Here is a 15584-nt window from a genome sequence, read left to right on the forward strand (position 1 = left end):
GACAGCAGTGATGTGGACCAATGTGGTCGTAGTAGAAGTAGTCCTATTCTAGATATATGTTGAAGGTTAAGCTGACAAATTTGCTGATAGATCAGATATGGTGTGTGAGAGAAGAGAGGAGTTGAGGATGGTATCAAAGTTTTGCTCTGATCAACTGGGGAAGACCAGAAGAGGAAGAGGGTTTGGCAGAAGGACAGTGGGGAGAGATCAGGAGTTCTGTTTTGAACTTGTTAATTTGAGATGTCTATTAGTCACCCCAGTGGAGATATTAAGGAGACATCAAGATATTTGAATCTGGAGTTCAGGAGAAAAATGCAGGCTAGAGATATTAATTTGGGCATAGTTAGAATATACTTGATGGTGTTTAAAGACATGATAGTGGTTACAAAAAATAAAAAAACAAAAACATGATACTGCTTAGATCACCAAATAAGTGAGAGAAGATACCAAAGAAAGGTCCAAGAACTGACTCTTGTTATACTGCAAATTTAGAGGTCAGGGAGATAAAGAGGATCCAGTAAAAAAGTCAAAGAAGGAGCAGCTAGATAAGTAGGAAGACTGGATAAGTATGCTTCTAAAAACCAAATGATAAATGGCTCTAGGAGGAGAGAGTGATTATATTCTGCTAATTGATCAGGTAAGGTAAAGATTGGATGTATAATATGGAAATCTGGGTGACCTTGATAAGAATGATTTCATTGTAGTGAATTGGATGAATGCATGACTAGATTGGATTCAACAAGAATAAGAGAGATAATGGAGATGGTTAAGTTAGATAACCCCTTGGAATAGTTTTGCTGTAACAGGAAATGGGGGGAAATGAGGTAGTAGCTGAAGGAGGAAATGGGTTCAATAGTTGGTTTTTCAAAGATGGGGGAAATAATGTTTACATGTTGTTGGAAGAAATCCAGTAAAGAGTAAGGAAAAATTGACATAGCAGATTGAGAAGGGAATTGCTGGAGTGATGTCCTTGTGTAGATGAGAATAGGTGGGTGGTGTCTAGTCCACAAGTAGAGCAGTGGCCTTTTCTGAGGGCACAGAGTATTCAACCATAGTCATAAGGAAAGAAGCCCAGGATTTGGGCAATGATGCAAATGGTGGTATTTATGGGAGTACTTTTCTAATTCATTCTATTTTCTCATTGGATTAAGAAAGGCCCTCAGAAGAGAAAGAGGAGGGCAGTGAACAGGGTTTTGAGGTTTGAGGAGGGGGAGAACATATGAGTAGTCATCTAGGAGAATTGGAGGAAAAAAAAATGGACAAGAGAATTATAGTATGATTGTCAGGAGCATTAAGGATTCACTTAAGGTTTAGGGTCATAAATTTAACATAGGATCTCATAGTGTGGTTTGGTTCTTCAGTCAGATTTAGATGCATAGATGTAAGCATGGACTAGGTAGAAAGTTGCCTTTAACACGGGTTGTTGTTTAATCAACAGAATATCTCAGAGTGACATTGGGGGCAAGGGGGATAAGAGTACATGCTAAGTGATGTAAGTTCATTTAAACTGGGTAAAGAATTGAACAAACACATACATGAATGATTGAATGGTTTCTCCCTTTGGGATGCATTTTGTCTTTCCTCTTCATTAATTCAAATCCACTTTATTTATTTATTTTTTTTAAAGATTTATTTTTATTTATTTCTCTCCCCTTCCTTCCCCTCCCCCCCAGTTGTCTGTTCACTGTGTCCATTTCCTGTGTGTTCTTCTTTGTCTGCTTCTATTGTTGTCAGCGGCACAGGAATATGTGTCTTTTTGTTGCATCATCTTGTGTCAGCTCTCCATGTGTGCAGTGCCATTCCTGGGCAGGCTGTACTTTCTTTCACGCTGGGCAGCTCTCCTTATGGGGCGCACTCCTTGCACGTGGGTCTTCCCTATGCAGGGAACAACCCTGCGTGGCACGGCTCTCCTCACACGCATCAACACTGTACCTGGGCCAGCTCCACATGGGTCAAGGAGGCCCGGGGTTTGAACTGCAGACCTTCCATGTGGTAGATGGACACCCTATCCACTGGGCCAAGTCTGCTTCCCCACTTTATTCTTTTTTTTTTTTTTCAAGATTTATTTATTTATTTTTAATTCCCCCTCCTCCCCCAGTTGTCTGTTCTCTGTGTCTATTTGCTGCGTCTTGTTTCTTTGTCCGCTTCTGTTGTCGCCAGCGGCACGATTGTTGTCAGCGGCACGAGAAGTGTGGGCGGTGCCATTCCTGGGCAGGCTGCACTCTCCTTTGCGCTGGGCGGCTCTCCTTATGGGCACACTCCCTGCGCGTGGGGCTCCCCTATGCGGGGAACACCCCTGCGTGGCACGGCACTCCTTGCGCGCATCAGCACTGTGCATGGGCCAGCTCCACACGGGTCAAGGAGGCCTGGGGTTTGAACCACGGACCTCCCATGTGGCAGACGGACGCCCTAACTACTGGGCCAAGTCCGTTTCCCCCCACTTAATTCTTAATAGCCCACATAGGAACTGCAGTACCCAAAGAACGTGCTTGGTGTTAAGCTAGTAAGTGTGGTTTTTGGACGAGAATAATTTAAGAGGGGCAAATGTTATATCATAGATCTGGGTGTGGAGAGATTTTGCTGCTTAAGTTTTCCTTAAATTGTTTAGAGTTCTCATTTCATTCAAATATTATCTTATTTTGGCAGCAATACACCAAACGCTGTTAAATGCTGGAGGGTGACTCAGAACTTTTCACAAACATACAACTTTCTCTCTCTCTCTCTTTCTCTCTCTTCTTTGCTAAAACTCTATTAGTGTCTGGTAAATGATATCTGGATTGATGCTAATTAAAAGTGTTGTTCAAAGGGCATGATGGTGAGGAGATTCATTATCTTTGGGTCCCTATTTAACTTCAATTTTGTGTCCAATAGGCAGAAAGAAAGGCAAATATTAGTACTGTTCCTTGGCCAGGGAAAACAATGTTTACAATGCAGAGTCTCCTTTAACTAACCAGCCGTTCTTAGGAACCTTCTTACATCAGCACACCTATCATTTTTGTCTCCTAAAATGTAAAATGTAGCACAAAATAAATGCTTTCTACCTCACTCTATAACCATCAGTCCATATGTAGCATGGCCATGCCCTGACCAAAACCTCGTTACTATACATGGTCAGAGACCTTGGTGAATATGGGGTGTGTATGTACTATTTTAAAACCAGTGCCCTAAAAATAGTGTGTACAAATAGAAAATGTATGATTGCTAAGTTCAGGCTTGCCAACCCCTAGAACTCTTAGCCTGGGGGATAACAAGTATATCTGGTTTTGTTACCTGGAAATCCTACCAAGGATAAGGATGGGAAATGAACCCTATATTCAGGCAATCTTATTCAGACCTGTTGCTCAACAGGGGCAGTACCACCATTTAGGATGTATTTTAGGAATTGTGAGTACAGTTTTGCTTACCACAATTACTGAGGACATGCTACTGGCCTTTAGTAGAATGGGGGCCAGGATTGACAGATGTGTTGACGAGTTCCTTAGAACATAAAAATTGTCCTGCCCAATGTTCAGATGCCCTGCAGAGCATCAATGTGGGTGAAAAACCTATTTATAATTACTTGATCATAGACTCTTACTGTGTTACCAAGTATACACAGGATATGTTTTTAGTTTGAACATATGCTGGATTTCCAGGAATGCCTCTATGATCAATTGAGGGAAGATTGTACATTGTTGGAAATTTTTTTTTTTACTTAAAAAAAAAATTTTCCCCTCCTCCTCCCCCTCCCCTGCCCTGCTGTTTTTGCTGTCTGTGTCCATTTGCTGCGTGATCCTCCATATCTTTTACTCTATTTGTCTTCTCTTCTTGTCTTTTTCCTCTAGGATTCACTGGGATTCAATCCTAGGGACCTCTGATGCAGAGAAAGGTTTCCTGTCAATTGTACCACCTCAGTTCCTGGTGCCTCACCTTGACTCTCCTCTTCATCCCTCTTTTGTTGCATCATCATCTTGTTGTGTGACTCATTTGTGTGGGCACTGGCTCACTGCACAGGCACTCGGCTCGCCATATGGGCACTGGCTCACCACGTGGGCACTAACATAGGCACTTGGTTCACCACATGGGCACTGGCTCACAATGCAGGTACTCGTGGGCACTCGGCTTGCCATGTAGGTACTTGGCTTGCCATGTGGGCACTCACATGGGCACTCAATACGTAGGTACTTAGCTTGCCATGTGGGCACTGGCTTGCCACAGGGGCATGCTTTTTCTTCTTCTTTTTCACCAGGAGACCCCAAGGGTTTGCACCTGGTTCCTCCCGTATGGCAAGTGGAGGCCTTATCACTTGAGCCACATCCACTTCCTGGGAATTTTTTAAATGTAATTTTTCATTAGAGAAGTTGTAGGTTTACAGAAAAATCATGTAGAAAATACAGTTTCCGGGCAGCGGACTTGGCCCAGTGGTTAGGGCATCCATCTACCACATGGGAGGTCTGCAGTTCAAACCCCGGGCCTCCTTGACCTGTGTGGAGCCAGTCCATGTGCAGTGCTGATGCCCGCAAGGAGTGCCATGCCACACATGGGTGACCCTGTGTAGGGGAGCCCCACATGCAAGGAGTGCACCCAGTAAGGAGAGTCGCCCAGTGAGAAAGAAAGTGTAGCCTGCCCAGGAATGGCGCCACACACACGGAGAGCTGACACAACAAGATGACGCAACAAAAAGAAACACAGATTCCCATGCCGCTGACAACAGAAGCAGACAAAGAATAGACAACTGGGGTAGGGGGTGGGGAGAGAAATAAATAAAAAAATAAATCTTTAAAAAAAAAAAGAAAATACAGTTTCCATATAGCCCACCCACACACACACACACACACTTTTTTCCTACTATTAACACCTTGCATTCGTGTGGTAACTTTGTTACAACTGATTAATGAATATTATTATAATTCTAGTATTCATTATATTCCATAGTTTTCATTAGGGTCCATTTTTTCTGCCATAAAGTCCTTTGGTTTTTCTAAAAACTTTTGTCACCTATATACAATCTAAAATTTTGCATGTTATCCACTTTCAAGTATATTAATATCATTCATTGGCATTAATTATATTCACAGTGTTGTGCTGCTGTTCTAATTTGCCAAAAGGCTGCCGATGCAGATACCAGAAATCTGTTGACTTTTATAAAGGGTATTTATTTGAGGTAAAAACTTAACAGTTCTCAGCGTGTGAAAAGTCCCAACTCAAGGCACCAGAAGAGGTGCTTTCTCACCAAAGTAGGCTGCCACATGTTTAAGCAAGACGGCGGCCAATCTCTGGCTGATCTCTGCCTTCCCCTCTGGGTATCCTCTCTCAGGCTCAGCTGCTCTGCTTTGTTACTGATTTCAGTGGCAAGCTGACATAAAGCTTGTCTCCTTTCTGGCCTTCTATGTCAGTCTCGGCCGTTCCACTTTCTTCCCAATTTTAGCTGCAAGATATCAAGCAAACGGCTCATCTCTCCCAGGGTCCTCAGCAGTCTGAGCCTCATCACATGGCAGGATCAAAAGTGACAGAGAAAAAAAAAAGTGTCAGCGCTTTCTCTTCCTGTGTCTGAGTGAGTGTCCATTTATAACAGACCCAATGTAACACAGAAGGTCGAGCCCGGGAAGGTTGACGAAATTCTTTGGTATTCCAGAGAAACCCACACAGGAGACCAGTGGCTATTATGCATTTACTACGTACAAAAATAACCAAGTGGCAGCAGGCTGGGAGAAGCTCCGCCCACATACAGGACCCGGTGACAGCTAACCTGGAGGTGCTGTGCCATGCTCAGTGCTGTCTAATAGACACAGTTGGCTTTTATAAGAGTACAAAGCAGTGGGACACAATTACCAGACTTCCCGATTATTATCCTAGGTGTTTCTTTGATGCTTACATCTAACTCCCTGTTTATGAGAGACAGGTGGTTGGTTAGACCAACCCATCCTCTTTTCAGGGCCTTGAGTTCACAGAATGGGCATTTTGCCTTCATTTACCCTACACCCAGGGAGGGGGCAGGGACTCAACCTGAGTCCTCCCTCGCTAATGTAATACAATTAAAAGCCCTACAGCAATCTTAATAGGTAATCTAATCAAAGTCCCTTCAGCTGACTTTAATGCAAAGGGTATCACACCCAGAGGAACAGATTACTTTACAAACATAATCTTTCTCTTTTTGGGATTCATAAAATAATATCAATCTGCCATAGCTACCATCACCACCATCCATTACCAAAACTTTTCCATCACCCCAAAAAGTAATTATTTCCTAAGTAAGCATTAACTTCCCATAACCTACCCCTACTCTAGTCCCTGGTAACCTGTACTCTAGTTTCTGACTCTGTGAATTGTATTACTCCAATTATTTCAGATCAGTGCGATCATACAACATTTGTCTATATCTATTTGGCTTATTTCACTCAAAATGATGTCTTCAGGGTTTATCCATGTTGTCTCATGTATCAGAATTCATTCCTTTTTATGGCTCAATAATATTCCATTGTATGTATATACCACATTTTGTTTATCCATTCATCTTTTGATAGACACTTGAATTTCTTCCATCTTTTGGCAATTGTGAATAACACAGCTATGAACATTGATATGCAAATATCTGTTCAAGTCCTTGCTTTTGGTCCTCCTGGGTATATATCCAGAAGTACAATTTCCAGGTTGTGTGGGTGGCGCCATTCCTGGGCAGGCTGCACTTTCTTTCACGCTGGGCGGCTCTCCTTACGGGGCGCACTCCTTGCGCGCAGGCCTCCCCTACGTGGGGACCCCTGTGTGGCAGGGCACTCCTTGTGCGCGTCAGCACTGCGCATGGGCCAGCTCCACACGGGTCAAGGAGGCCCGGGGTTTGAACCGCGGACCTCCCATGTGGTAGACGGACGCCCTAACCACTGGGCCAAGTCCGTTTCCCTAAGATATTTTCATGTGCTTATTGGTCCATTTCCATATCTTCTTTGGAGAAATGTCTATTCAAGTCTTTTGCCCATTTTTAAATTGGGTTGTCTTTTTGTTGCTGAGTTGTAGGACTTCTTCATATTTTCTGGTTATTAAACTCTTATTGGATATGTGGTTCCCAAATATTTTCTCCTATTAGGTAATCGTCTTTTTATTTTCATGATGAAATTCTTAGATGCACAAAAGTTTTTAAAATTTTGCTGCAGTCTCATTTTTCTTATTTTTAATTTGGTTGGTCATGCTTTTGGAGTAAGTCTCTAACACAAGGTCCTGAAGATGCTTCCCTATGTTTTCTTCTAGGAGTATTATAGCTTTGGTTCTTATACTTATGTCTCTTACTATTTTTAAAGCTGTGTTTTCTTGATTAGTACTTGCGTGGTTACTGCAATCCTTTAACTTTTTTCTGGAGTTTTGAGGAAGACAGCTCTGCCAGTTTTTGTTAGTTGTTCATAGATTCTATGGGGGAATAGCATCCTGGAGCATCTTACAGCACCATCTTGGTTGACTGGAATTCATGTTGTTGGAAATTTTTCCAAGAGAAAAATCATATTACCAATGGCAAGACCACTTGTGGTATTTGAGAACATATGTTTACTGGTCTGAATTTGTAACTGTCACATTCATGATAATTCTATCTATATATTAATTGGTACTTTCAATCTCTTTTTGGACAATGCAAGGACATCAGAATTCATTACCTCTATTTATTTTCCTCCCACTCTATATGCCATTATTGGCCTGTATTTTAAGTCAGATATATTTTAAATCCACAAGACACTGTTATTATTACTATAATTATTATTAATTTATATAGTCAATATTTATTTAGGTTTACTACAGTATTTTCTCTTTTCATTGCTTTCCATCCATCTAGGATCTACGATCATTTTCCTTTGTCTGAAGACAATCCCTTAGTATTTACTTTAGCATATTTTGGTTCTGGATTTCCAGACCCTGCCTGTTCTTATTCTTCATTGTCGTCTCCTTCATGTTCCCTTGCCCTTAATTCTTTTTCTTCTTCAGATTCTTTCTTAATGTCTCAATCAAAATTTTCAATCTTACCTTTTATCTCCTTGAACATAGTATTGTTATTTTAAAGTTGTGTCATAACTTTTTCTACTGTCCATTGTTCATTACTGTTGTTCATATTATCTTGTCTCCTTATATATATGGTTCTTTTTTATTGTGTGATGGGCAATTGTTTTCTAAAATTTTAGAAATAATCTGAGGTGTAGATTATTAATTTTTTCTGGAAAATATTTACATTTGTTTTTGTTAGGCATCTGAGGAAACTAGCACTCCAGGATCACCTTAATTCATTGTGGGGGATTTTAAAAGATTGGAGGATTGAGTTCTGGTTTACCCTGATTCCAAGCACATAGCTCTTTAGGGTCCTAATCCAAAGTAAAGGGGAATCACTAGGTCTCTCCCTCCTTAGTAGGACCTTGACAACAATATCTGTTGTCGTAGCCTTGTAAGGCTATCAAAAGTGTTGCTCAGTTAATTCAATAAATATTTATTTAAGGGAGCATGGGATTTCTGACATATAATTTCCATAGGTCGAAAAGTGTTACTTTAGCTCCTTTTTAAAAAGAAAGCAAATTAGAACTTCTCTGTATTTCAAGTGAATCATTTAATGTGACTGAGGCTGTTTGATGTTATTGTAAGTAACAATAGAAAATGGGAAGGTATAAACATTTTCCCTTCTACCAAAAAGGGTTTGGTGCTAAGATAAACTAGCCAGTCTGATGTACCACACTAATGAAAGAGTTGTTGATGTGGGAGGAATGGGAAGTGTGGGGAGTGGGGTATATGGGGACCTCTTATATTTTTTAATGTAATATTTTGTGTGAACTATGTATCTTTAAAATTTTTTTTCATTAAAAAAAAACAGTAGCTGATGAAAAAACAGCTGATGAATCTAGAAGAAAAAAAAAGATATCTGAGGACTTATTCCCCTAAGGGCAGCAAAATGCTGAAGAAAATAACTGACTCAAAATATATATTGAAAAAAAAGATAAAAAGGAAAAAATGCAAAAAAAAATTTTATATTGAGGGAGCAGATATAGCTCATTAGTTGAGCACCTGCCTCCCATGTACAAGGTCCTGGATTCGATCCCCAGTACCACCATTAAAAAAGAGAGTGAGCAAGAGAAAGAGAGATATCAAGAAAGGAGTAAGGGGCGGCGGACTTGGCCCAGTGGTTAGGACATCCGTCTACCACATGGGAGGTCCACAGTTCAAACCCCAGGCCTCCTTGACCGATGTGGAGCTGGCCCATGCGCAATGCTGATGCGTGCAAGGAGTGCCATGCCATGCAGGGGTGTCCCCCGCATAGGGAAGCCCCATGCACAAGGAGTGCACCCCCATAACGATAGCCGCCCAGCACAAAAGAAAGTACAGCCTGCCCAGGAATGGTGCCGCCTACATGGAGAGCTGACACAGCAAGATGACGCAAGAATAAGAAACACAGATTCCTGTGCTGCTGACAACAAAAGTGGACAAAGAAGAAGATGCAGCAAATAGACACAGAGAACAGACAACCGGGGTGGGGGGAAGGGGAGAAAAATAAATAAATAAATAAATCTTTAAAAAAAAGAAGAAATAAGTCATAACTTGGAAAAAAATTCAAGAATAGAAGACATTAAGTGTAGCTAGATGCTAGGTTAATAATTCTGAAGTTTCCCTGGAGTTATGATGGCACTCTGAGGTAAATGAGGAGCAATAAGCAAGCCTCTTGGAGCAAAGTGGTTTAAAATGATAGATTCTTTGGTGCACCAACTGTATTTTCAAGTATAATCCTGGTATTTGTACCAAGCAATACAGAAGAAAAAACATCAAGGAAAAAGTATCAAGTACATAGGACAGAAAATGATTTGGTGGTCCTAGAATTCCCAATCTGAGTATTTTTCATCAGGAAAAGCATTCTGGCTCAGTCCAAGGTAACACTGGAAGTACTGCAATTGATGACTTGTTGTAAGCACGAGGCAACTGTGAAAGTATTGAATCCTGGTTTTGCTCTTCATCTGTTTGAAGAATATGTGGGACAATAAAACTGCTTGCTGATGACCTTTTCTCAGAGTCGTGTTGCAGAGCTGTACTAAGCTAAAGAGTGTAAACTATAGTGTAAACTGTAATCCATATGGTACAGCAGTGCTCCAAAATGTATTCACCAAATGTAATGAATGGGCCACAATGATGAAAGAGGTTGTCGATGTGGGAGGAGTGGGGGTGGGGGGTGGGAAGTGGGGTATGTGGGAACCTCTTATATTTTTTAATGTAACATTTTTTAAATTTATGTATTTTTTTTTAAAAAAAGACGATTTATTAAAAAAATAAATAAAACTTAAAAAAAAAAGAAAAGGCAGAAGAGAACGTTTTTGAGAATGGCAACTGCAATCTGTCACTATTTGCTGTGCATGTTCCACTGGACAGAAGTACACTTTCTCCAATCCCAGAGTCTACACCTGAATCTGGAATTTTTCATTCCGGATTTTGGCTGAGGAAAAATACTCATAATCAGTGGGCTATAATGAGGACCTTTCCTTAACAGCATCTGAGTCCTGAAAAGGTGCTTGCCCACTGGCTAATTCATAGGCTTAACCCCAACACTGTAAATATCTGACTTCACATTATATCCATATAAATCCTATCTCAGTAGTTCTGGATTCAGCCACGACTTATGTCGAACTGTGGGAAATCATTCACAGCCCTGTGGGAAATCATTCACAGCCCTGTGCCTCTGTCTGTGCTTAACCAAACTATGCAGATGGGACAGCCCAAAGAGTGTCCCTAATCTATGACCAGAAATGAGGCCATGGCTGGTTTCAGCCATTTTGGTGCACATAGTCCAACCTTCTCAATGTTCCAAAAAAGAATGTTATTAAAATTTCATGCATTCCTTCAGGAAAGTAAATCCTCAAGAGTTGACATGCTGAACCGTAGGCCGTAAATGGAGAAATAACCCAAAGCCAATTGCCAACAGTGAAAACTGTCCAATAAGTTGTAATATTGGAAATAAAAAATAAAATAATAATAAATTGTAATATTGGGATGCCAGAAAAAAAAGGGATAGAATTGAAGCAGACTAATAAGATAGGGAATTAATAGACGGATCTGGAACCTGGCAAGAGAGTCCACATGGATGTTGGTAACCCCCAAGATGGCTGCTGGAGGACCCCCACCTCTGGAATTCTGCTATCCAGAACAAAGGTTTCTTCCTGGGAACAAGGAAAAGTCCCAGATGTTCTCTAGACACTTTGTCGTTGGGTCTTCACTAAGGAATTGATGGGTGGGGTAATCAATCAAAACAGCAAACTGCTGAAACCCCTCCCCTACCATTAGCAAAGGGGTGGAATAATTAGCAATTTAAAAGCAAGCTGTGAGGTTTGCGTGCACTCTTTTTCGCCCTGCTCTGCTCTCCTGCCACTGAACCTGTTCCCTGCCCTCTTTGCACTGCTTTCACCATTTTTCCTCTGCCATGTGGCCATGCAAGCAACCCTGGGAATTTTTTATCTATAATGGGGAATTGTAGCTTGTAAATCAGCCCTCTTCATCCCTTTCCATCCACTTCCTCACTACTTGGGACCCCTGCTCTGTTATTTTCTTCCATTTCTCTTCCCTTCCTACCTGAATAAAATACTGGCCTAACTCACCTGGTGTGCTTTTGAAATTCATTTCTGCAGCATAGCCAAACACCTAGATGGAATCCAGTAAGAGAATCACTGCTTTCTGTAAGACCCATGCATTCCTGAGTGCAATTTTCCAGATTTGTAATTTTTACAGTCACCAGTATTCCTGTAGGAGTATGCTGTCCAAGGTGGACAGAGTCAAATTGTGAAATCCTCTTCCTGTTTCCACTTGGAGTTCATAGTGTGATATGTTGGTGTAGCCTATCCCATCACTGGCTCTAGTAGAAGGAGGAGGAAACCAGGAAAGTGTTGGCTCACCAACCAAGTATGATGGAGACTGGTGTCAGACTGCTTTTCAGGTCTGAGTGATTCAGCTTGTGTTTGTGAAGAGCAGAAATAATCCAAAGAGGCATTGAAATGCTTTAGTACACAGAGAGTGACAAAAACCCACCTATTCCAGGGTAGAAAATGTTTGTTTTATCTTCAAGATGTAGAAATAGCCCTGGCAGACCACCGCCAGTGACTCTTCTCAGGTGGTCAGCCTGTGGAGGGGTGAGGCAAGAGTGCTAGGCCCACCCTTACCCCTTCATGTTTCTACTGAAGACATGCCCAAGTAAATACTGAAATGTTATTTCATATATAAGTTTCATTTCAGGGCAGGAAGGGGGGATGTTTTATTATAAAAAGTAAATAATGTGTCTGATAAGATTTGGAACTACAGTTTTAGGTATTTACTTGTGCTTTACCCTTTCCATGGCATATTTACAGGTTATTTATAATCTCATCCAACCTTTTCTATGAGAGATAGGGAGATATTGATCTCGAGTCCAAATTTATATCCTAAAGTGTAAGTAGTCTCAGATAGAGGATAGCTGTGGATTCTCCCTTCCTTACTCCATAGTAGAAGGGAACTAAAGATAGGCGCAGTCAAAATTTCTTGTGGAAAAGGGAACCATAGTAAAAAATTGTAGGAGGATGGGAAATGGGAAGGTCAGGTGGTAAGGGGAGGAAGGTAAAGGAGAGCCTGGAGCTAGCAAAGTAATTTGCGATGAATCAAATTAGGTGGAAAACCCCACCAAGGGCAAAGATGGCGCCTTTTCTCTTTTGTAGATCTCCACCTCCACAGGTATACACACACAACCCATTTCTGTCCCTAGAAATGTAAACTGCTTGTCACAATTATTCTATACACACTGCAAACAGACTCCTTTTGTTTTCAGGATATGTGTTGGACAGTAAAAGTTTACACTAAAACATGCCTTCCCCCAACCTCCAGACATTCCACATGAATGAAGGTGCCAAGTGAAAGATTTGGAAAGATCTCCAAAAGAAGATCCAGAGAGGCAAAGTGTTTATTAATCAGGACCCTACAATTATGAGGATATAAGAGGTCTTTTCCCATCATTAGGGTGAAGCAGCTGCAAATAATCACAGCAGGGAGAGTAGTGCATTCCTCTATGATGTTATATACTTAAAACTGTAGTAGAAAACTACAGTTGGTTGTTTTGGATTTTTCATTTGTTTGTTTTTAAAGAGGGAAATAGACTAAGTAAAAGGGAGGTCTTAGGAACCAATTGGAGGTGTCTTACAGTGGAGTTGTGGCTTGGACAAATGTTTGCTGAATTAGGTTGTAGAGTGAGGAAGGACACAATGGAGGGAATTGATATGGTTAAGAGCAGGACCAGCTTCATGGGTGAACAACCTGTGTGGTCCCACAGAGCCCTGTACTTAGAAGGGCCCCATGCTTGGTAAACTGCTCTACTGTCACCACCTTGAAGTTATTAATAAAGGAATCCCCCATTTACATTTTGCACTGCGTCCCTCAAATTATGTAGGTGACCCCAGTTAAGAGAGTAGAATTCTTAATCTGAGAGACCTGGGTTCGAATCCAAGTCCTACCATTTGCTAGCTGTATGATCTTGGTCAACTTATTTAACCTCTCTTCATCTATTTAATAGGAACCATTATAATACTTGTCTCGTAGGACTGTTGTGAAGACTAAAAGAAATAATATAACAAGTGTTCCCATTCAGTAGATAGTCTTAGTATTACTATCAGTGACAAAGATCTAGATGACACAGTTGTACATTGCAAAGGTATCAAACAGTGTTGGAGTAGAACTGTTTTCTAAATTCATTTTTGCTAACACATTTCTGTTCTGGATGTGTATGTTGACGTCACCATCCTTGCGGCAAGATGGGCCAAGATAATTCTCCTAATTGTAGGCTTCACTGACACATTTTGTGCCAGAACCAAAGGAAAGCAGGTGTTATTTCAAACCTGTGAATCATCACTGCACACTCATGCACAACATATTTCTTATAGATTTAAAAGAGTTGAACTCTAACCAGGATAATGGAGACATTATTTTAGAATGTAGAAATATGCCCATATAAAGGCAACTTGCTATTGAAAATGCTTACTTCAGCTGCGTGGGCCTGTGGAATCGTTTTATTTGCCATACAGTTATTGAAATGCAATATTCCCAACCAAAGAAGGTGCAATTCAGAAATATCACCAGACCCATTCAGCTGGAACTACATGCTAATTATCACCTTGCCATAAATAAATTGACTGTATTGTATTAGAATATGGTTTGGGCTAAATTAAGAAAGAAATGTAGAGGTAAGCCCAAGTGGAAGCATTTTCTCCCATTTTGACTGAATACTTCCTATTCATTTCTTGCTTATTACTATAATTAAAAGTAGGATTTGGCAGCACTTGCCCTTTTAAAACTATTTTTGAATTTAAGAACAGGTTTTTAAAACATGAAATGGATTTTTAAAAGATTCTTTAATACATTAAACATGTCACAACCATTCTACTTAGTGGAAAGACATCAGTTACCACTCTGTGATAAGGAGCTCTCCCACAAAGAATTGAGTCACAGTTCTAGAAGAAAACTCTTCAGTTGCTAGAGATACAAAATTTGTCCCTGTCATCTGTGTGGAAAGAAGTTGACTTCTTTCCCTTAACCAATGCTGGTTCTATAATTGCACATAAAGATAAAGTTTTCAGAGTCTCTAAACATTTTGACCTCAGGCCTCACTTGATCACTTAGGTCATTAGAGATAATCTGATCAATGAGATGTGATCAATTTAGGGTTGACTCTCTCTAGGTTTGTTCCTTGCTTTTTTTTTTTAAGAGAACTGCCAAGGAAGATGGGGCTGTTACCAAATCTTTGTGAATCTTATTTTGGACACTGAAAAAGGAAATGATAGATTCACCTCTGATATTCCCAGGGAATACATCTGTGGGGTTTATGAGAGAGAACCCCATACCATACAAGGATGAGTACAGTCCAGGGCCCAGCAAGAAGCAAGAGGTGGGCCAAGAACATTTTCTGAGAATCTGTCATGTGTCCGTCTCTGTTCTATGATTGGTTAGAAAGAAGGATTTGACTAGTGCCATCCCTTGTCCTTTGTAATCATCCAACAAACTATAAGATTATAAGATTATCTTGCCTTCTCAGACATCTCCCTCTGTCATCTGTTTCTTATTCTTCCCTGTAGTTTTAACCTTTCTCATTCTATTGGTTTCCTATCCACATGTAGGCATGCTGAAGCAACTCCCATTTTTACAAAACAAACCAAAACAAAAAACATGCAAAACCTTTAAAACCCTCCCATGCTAGTCCCATCTTCCTTTTTTGTTTGCTTATCCTTCCTCCCTCATTCCCTCCCTCCCTTGCTTACATTTTTTAAAAAGAGATATGGGGGGGGGGGGGGGGAGGAGGCGGGGGCGGGGCGGATGAACCCAGGACCTCATACATGGGAAGCAGGCACTCAACCACTGAGCTACATCTGCTCCCCTTGCTTGTTCTTCTTAATGTAGTTTTTTTCCCTTTCTTTCAAAGCTATACAAGCCACACATGGACATGGTTTAGTGTCAAATCATTTTCTAAGGCCTTTAACAAAAAAACAATACTCTTTCCTCTTTACTATTTCTTGCTTCCCAGGAACAACTACTTTACTTTTAGCTGATTTTAAAAAAAAATCATTTCCATATCTCAGAATAAGATGTTCATATTA

The 15584-nt window shown here is 40.7% G+C and overlaps 1 pseudogene; it reads right to left on the minus strand.

The window, feature by feature from the left end:
* Positions 1-9806: 9806 nt before the first annotated feature.
* Positions 9807-12142, minus strand: LOC101411271 (STE20-related kinase adapter protein beta-like; annotated as a pseudogene).
* Between the last annotated feature and the right edge of the window lie 3442 nt (positions 12143-15584).

The sequence above is a fragment of the Dasypus novemcinctus genome, chromosome 17, assembly GCF_030445035.2.
Source record: "Dasypus novemcinctus isolate mDasNov1 chromosome 17, mDasNov1.1.hap2, whole genome shotgun sequence".
Taxonomy (NCBI): domain Eukaryota; kingdom Metazoa; phylum Chordata; class Mammalia; order Cingulata; family Dasypodidae; genus Dasypus; species Dasypus novemcinctus.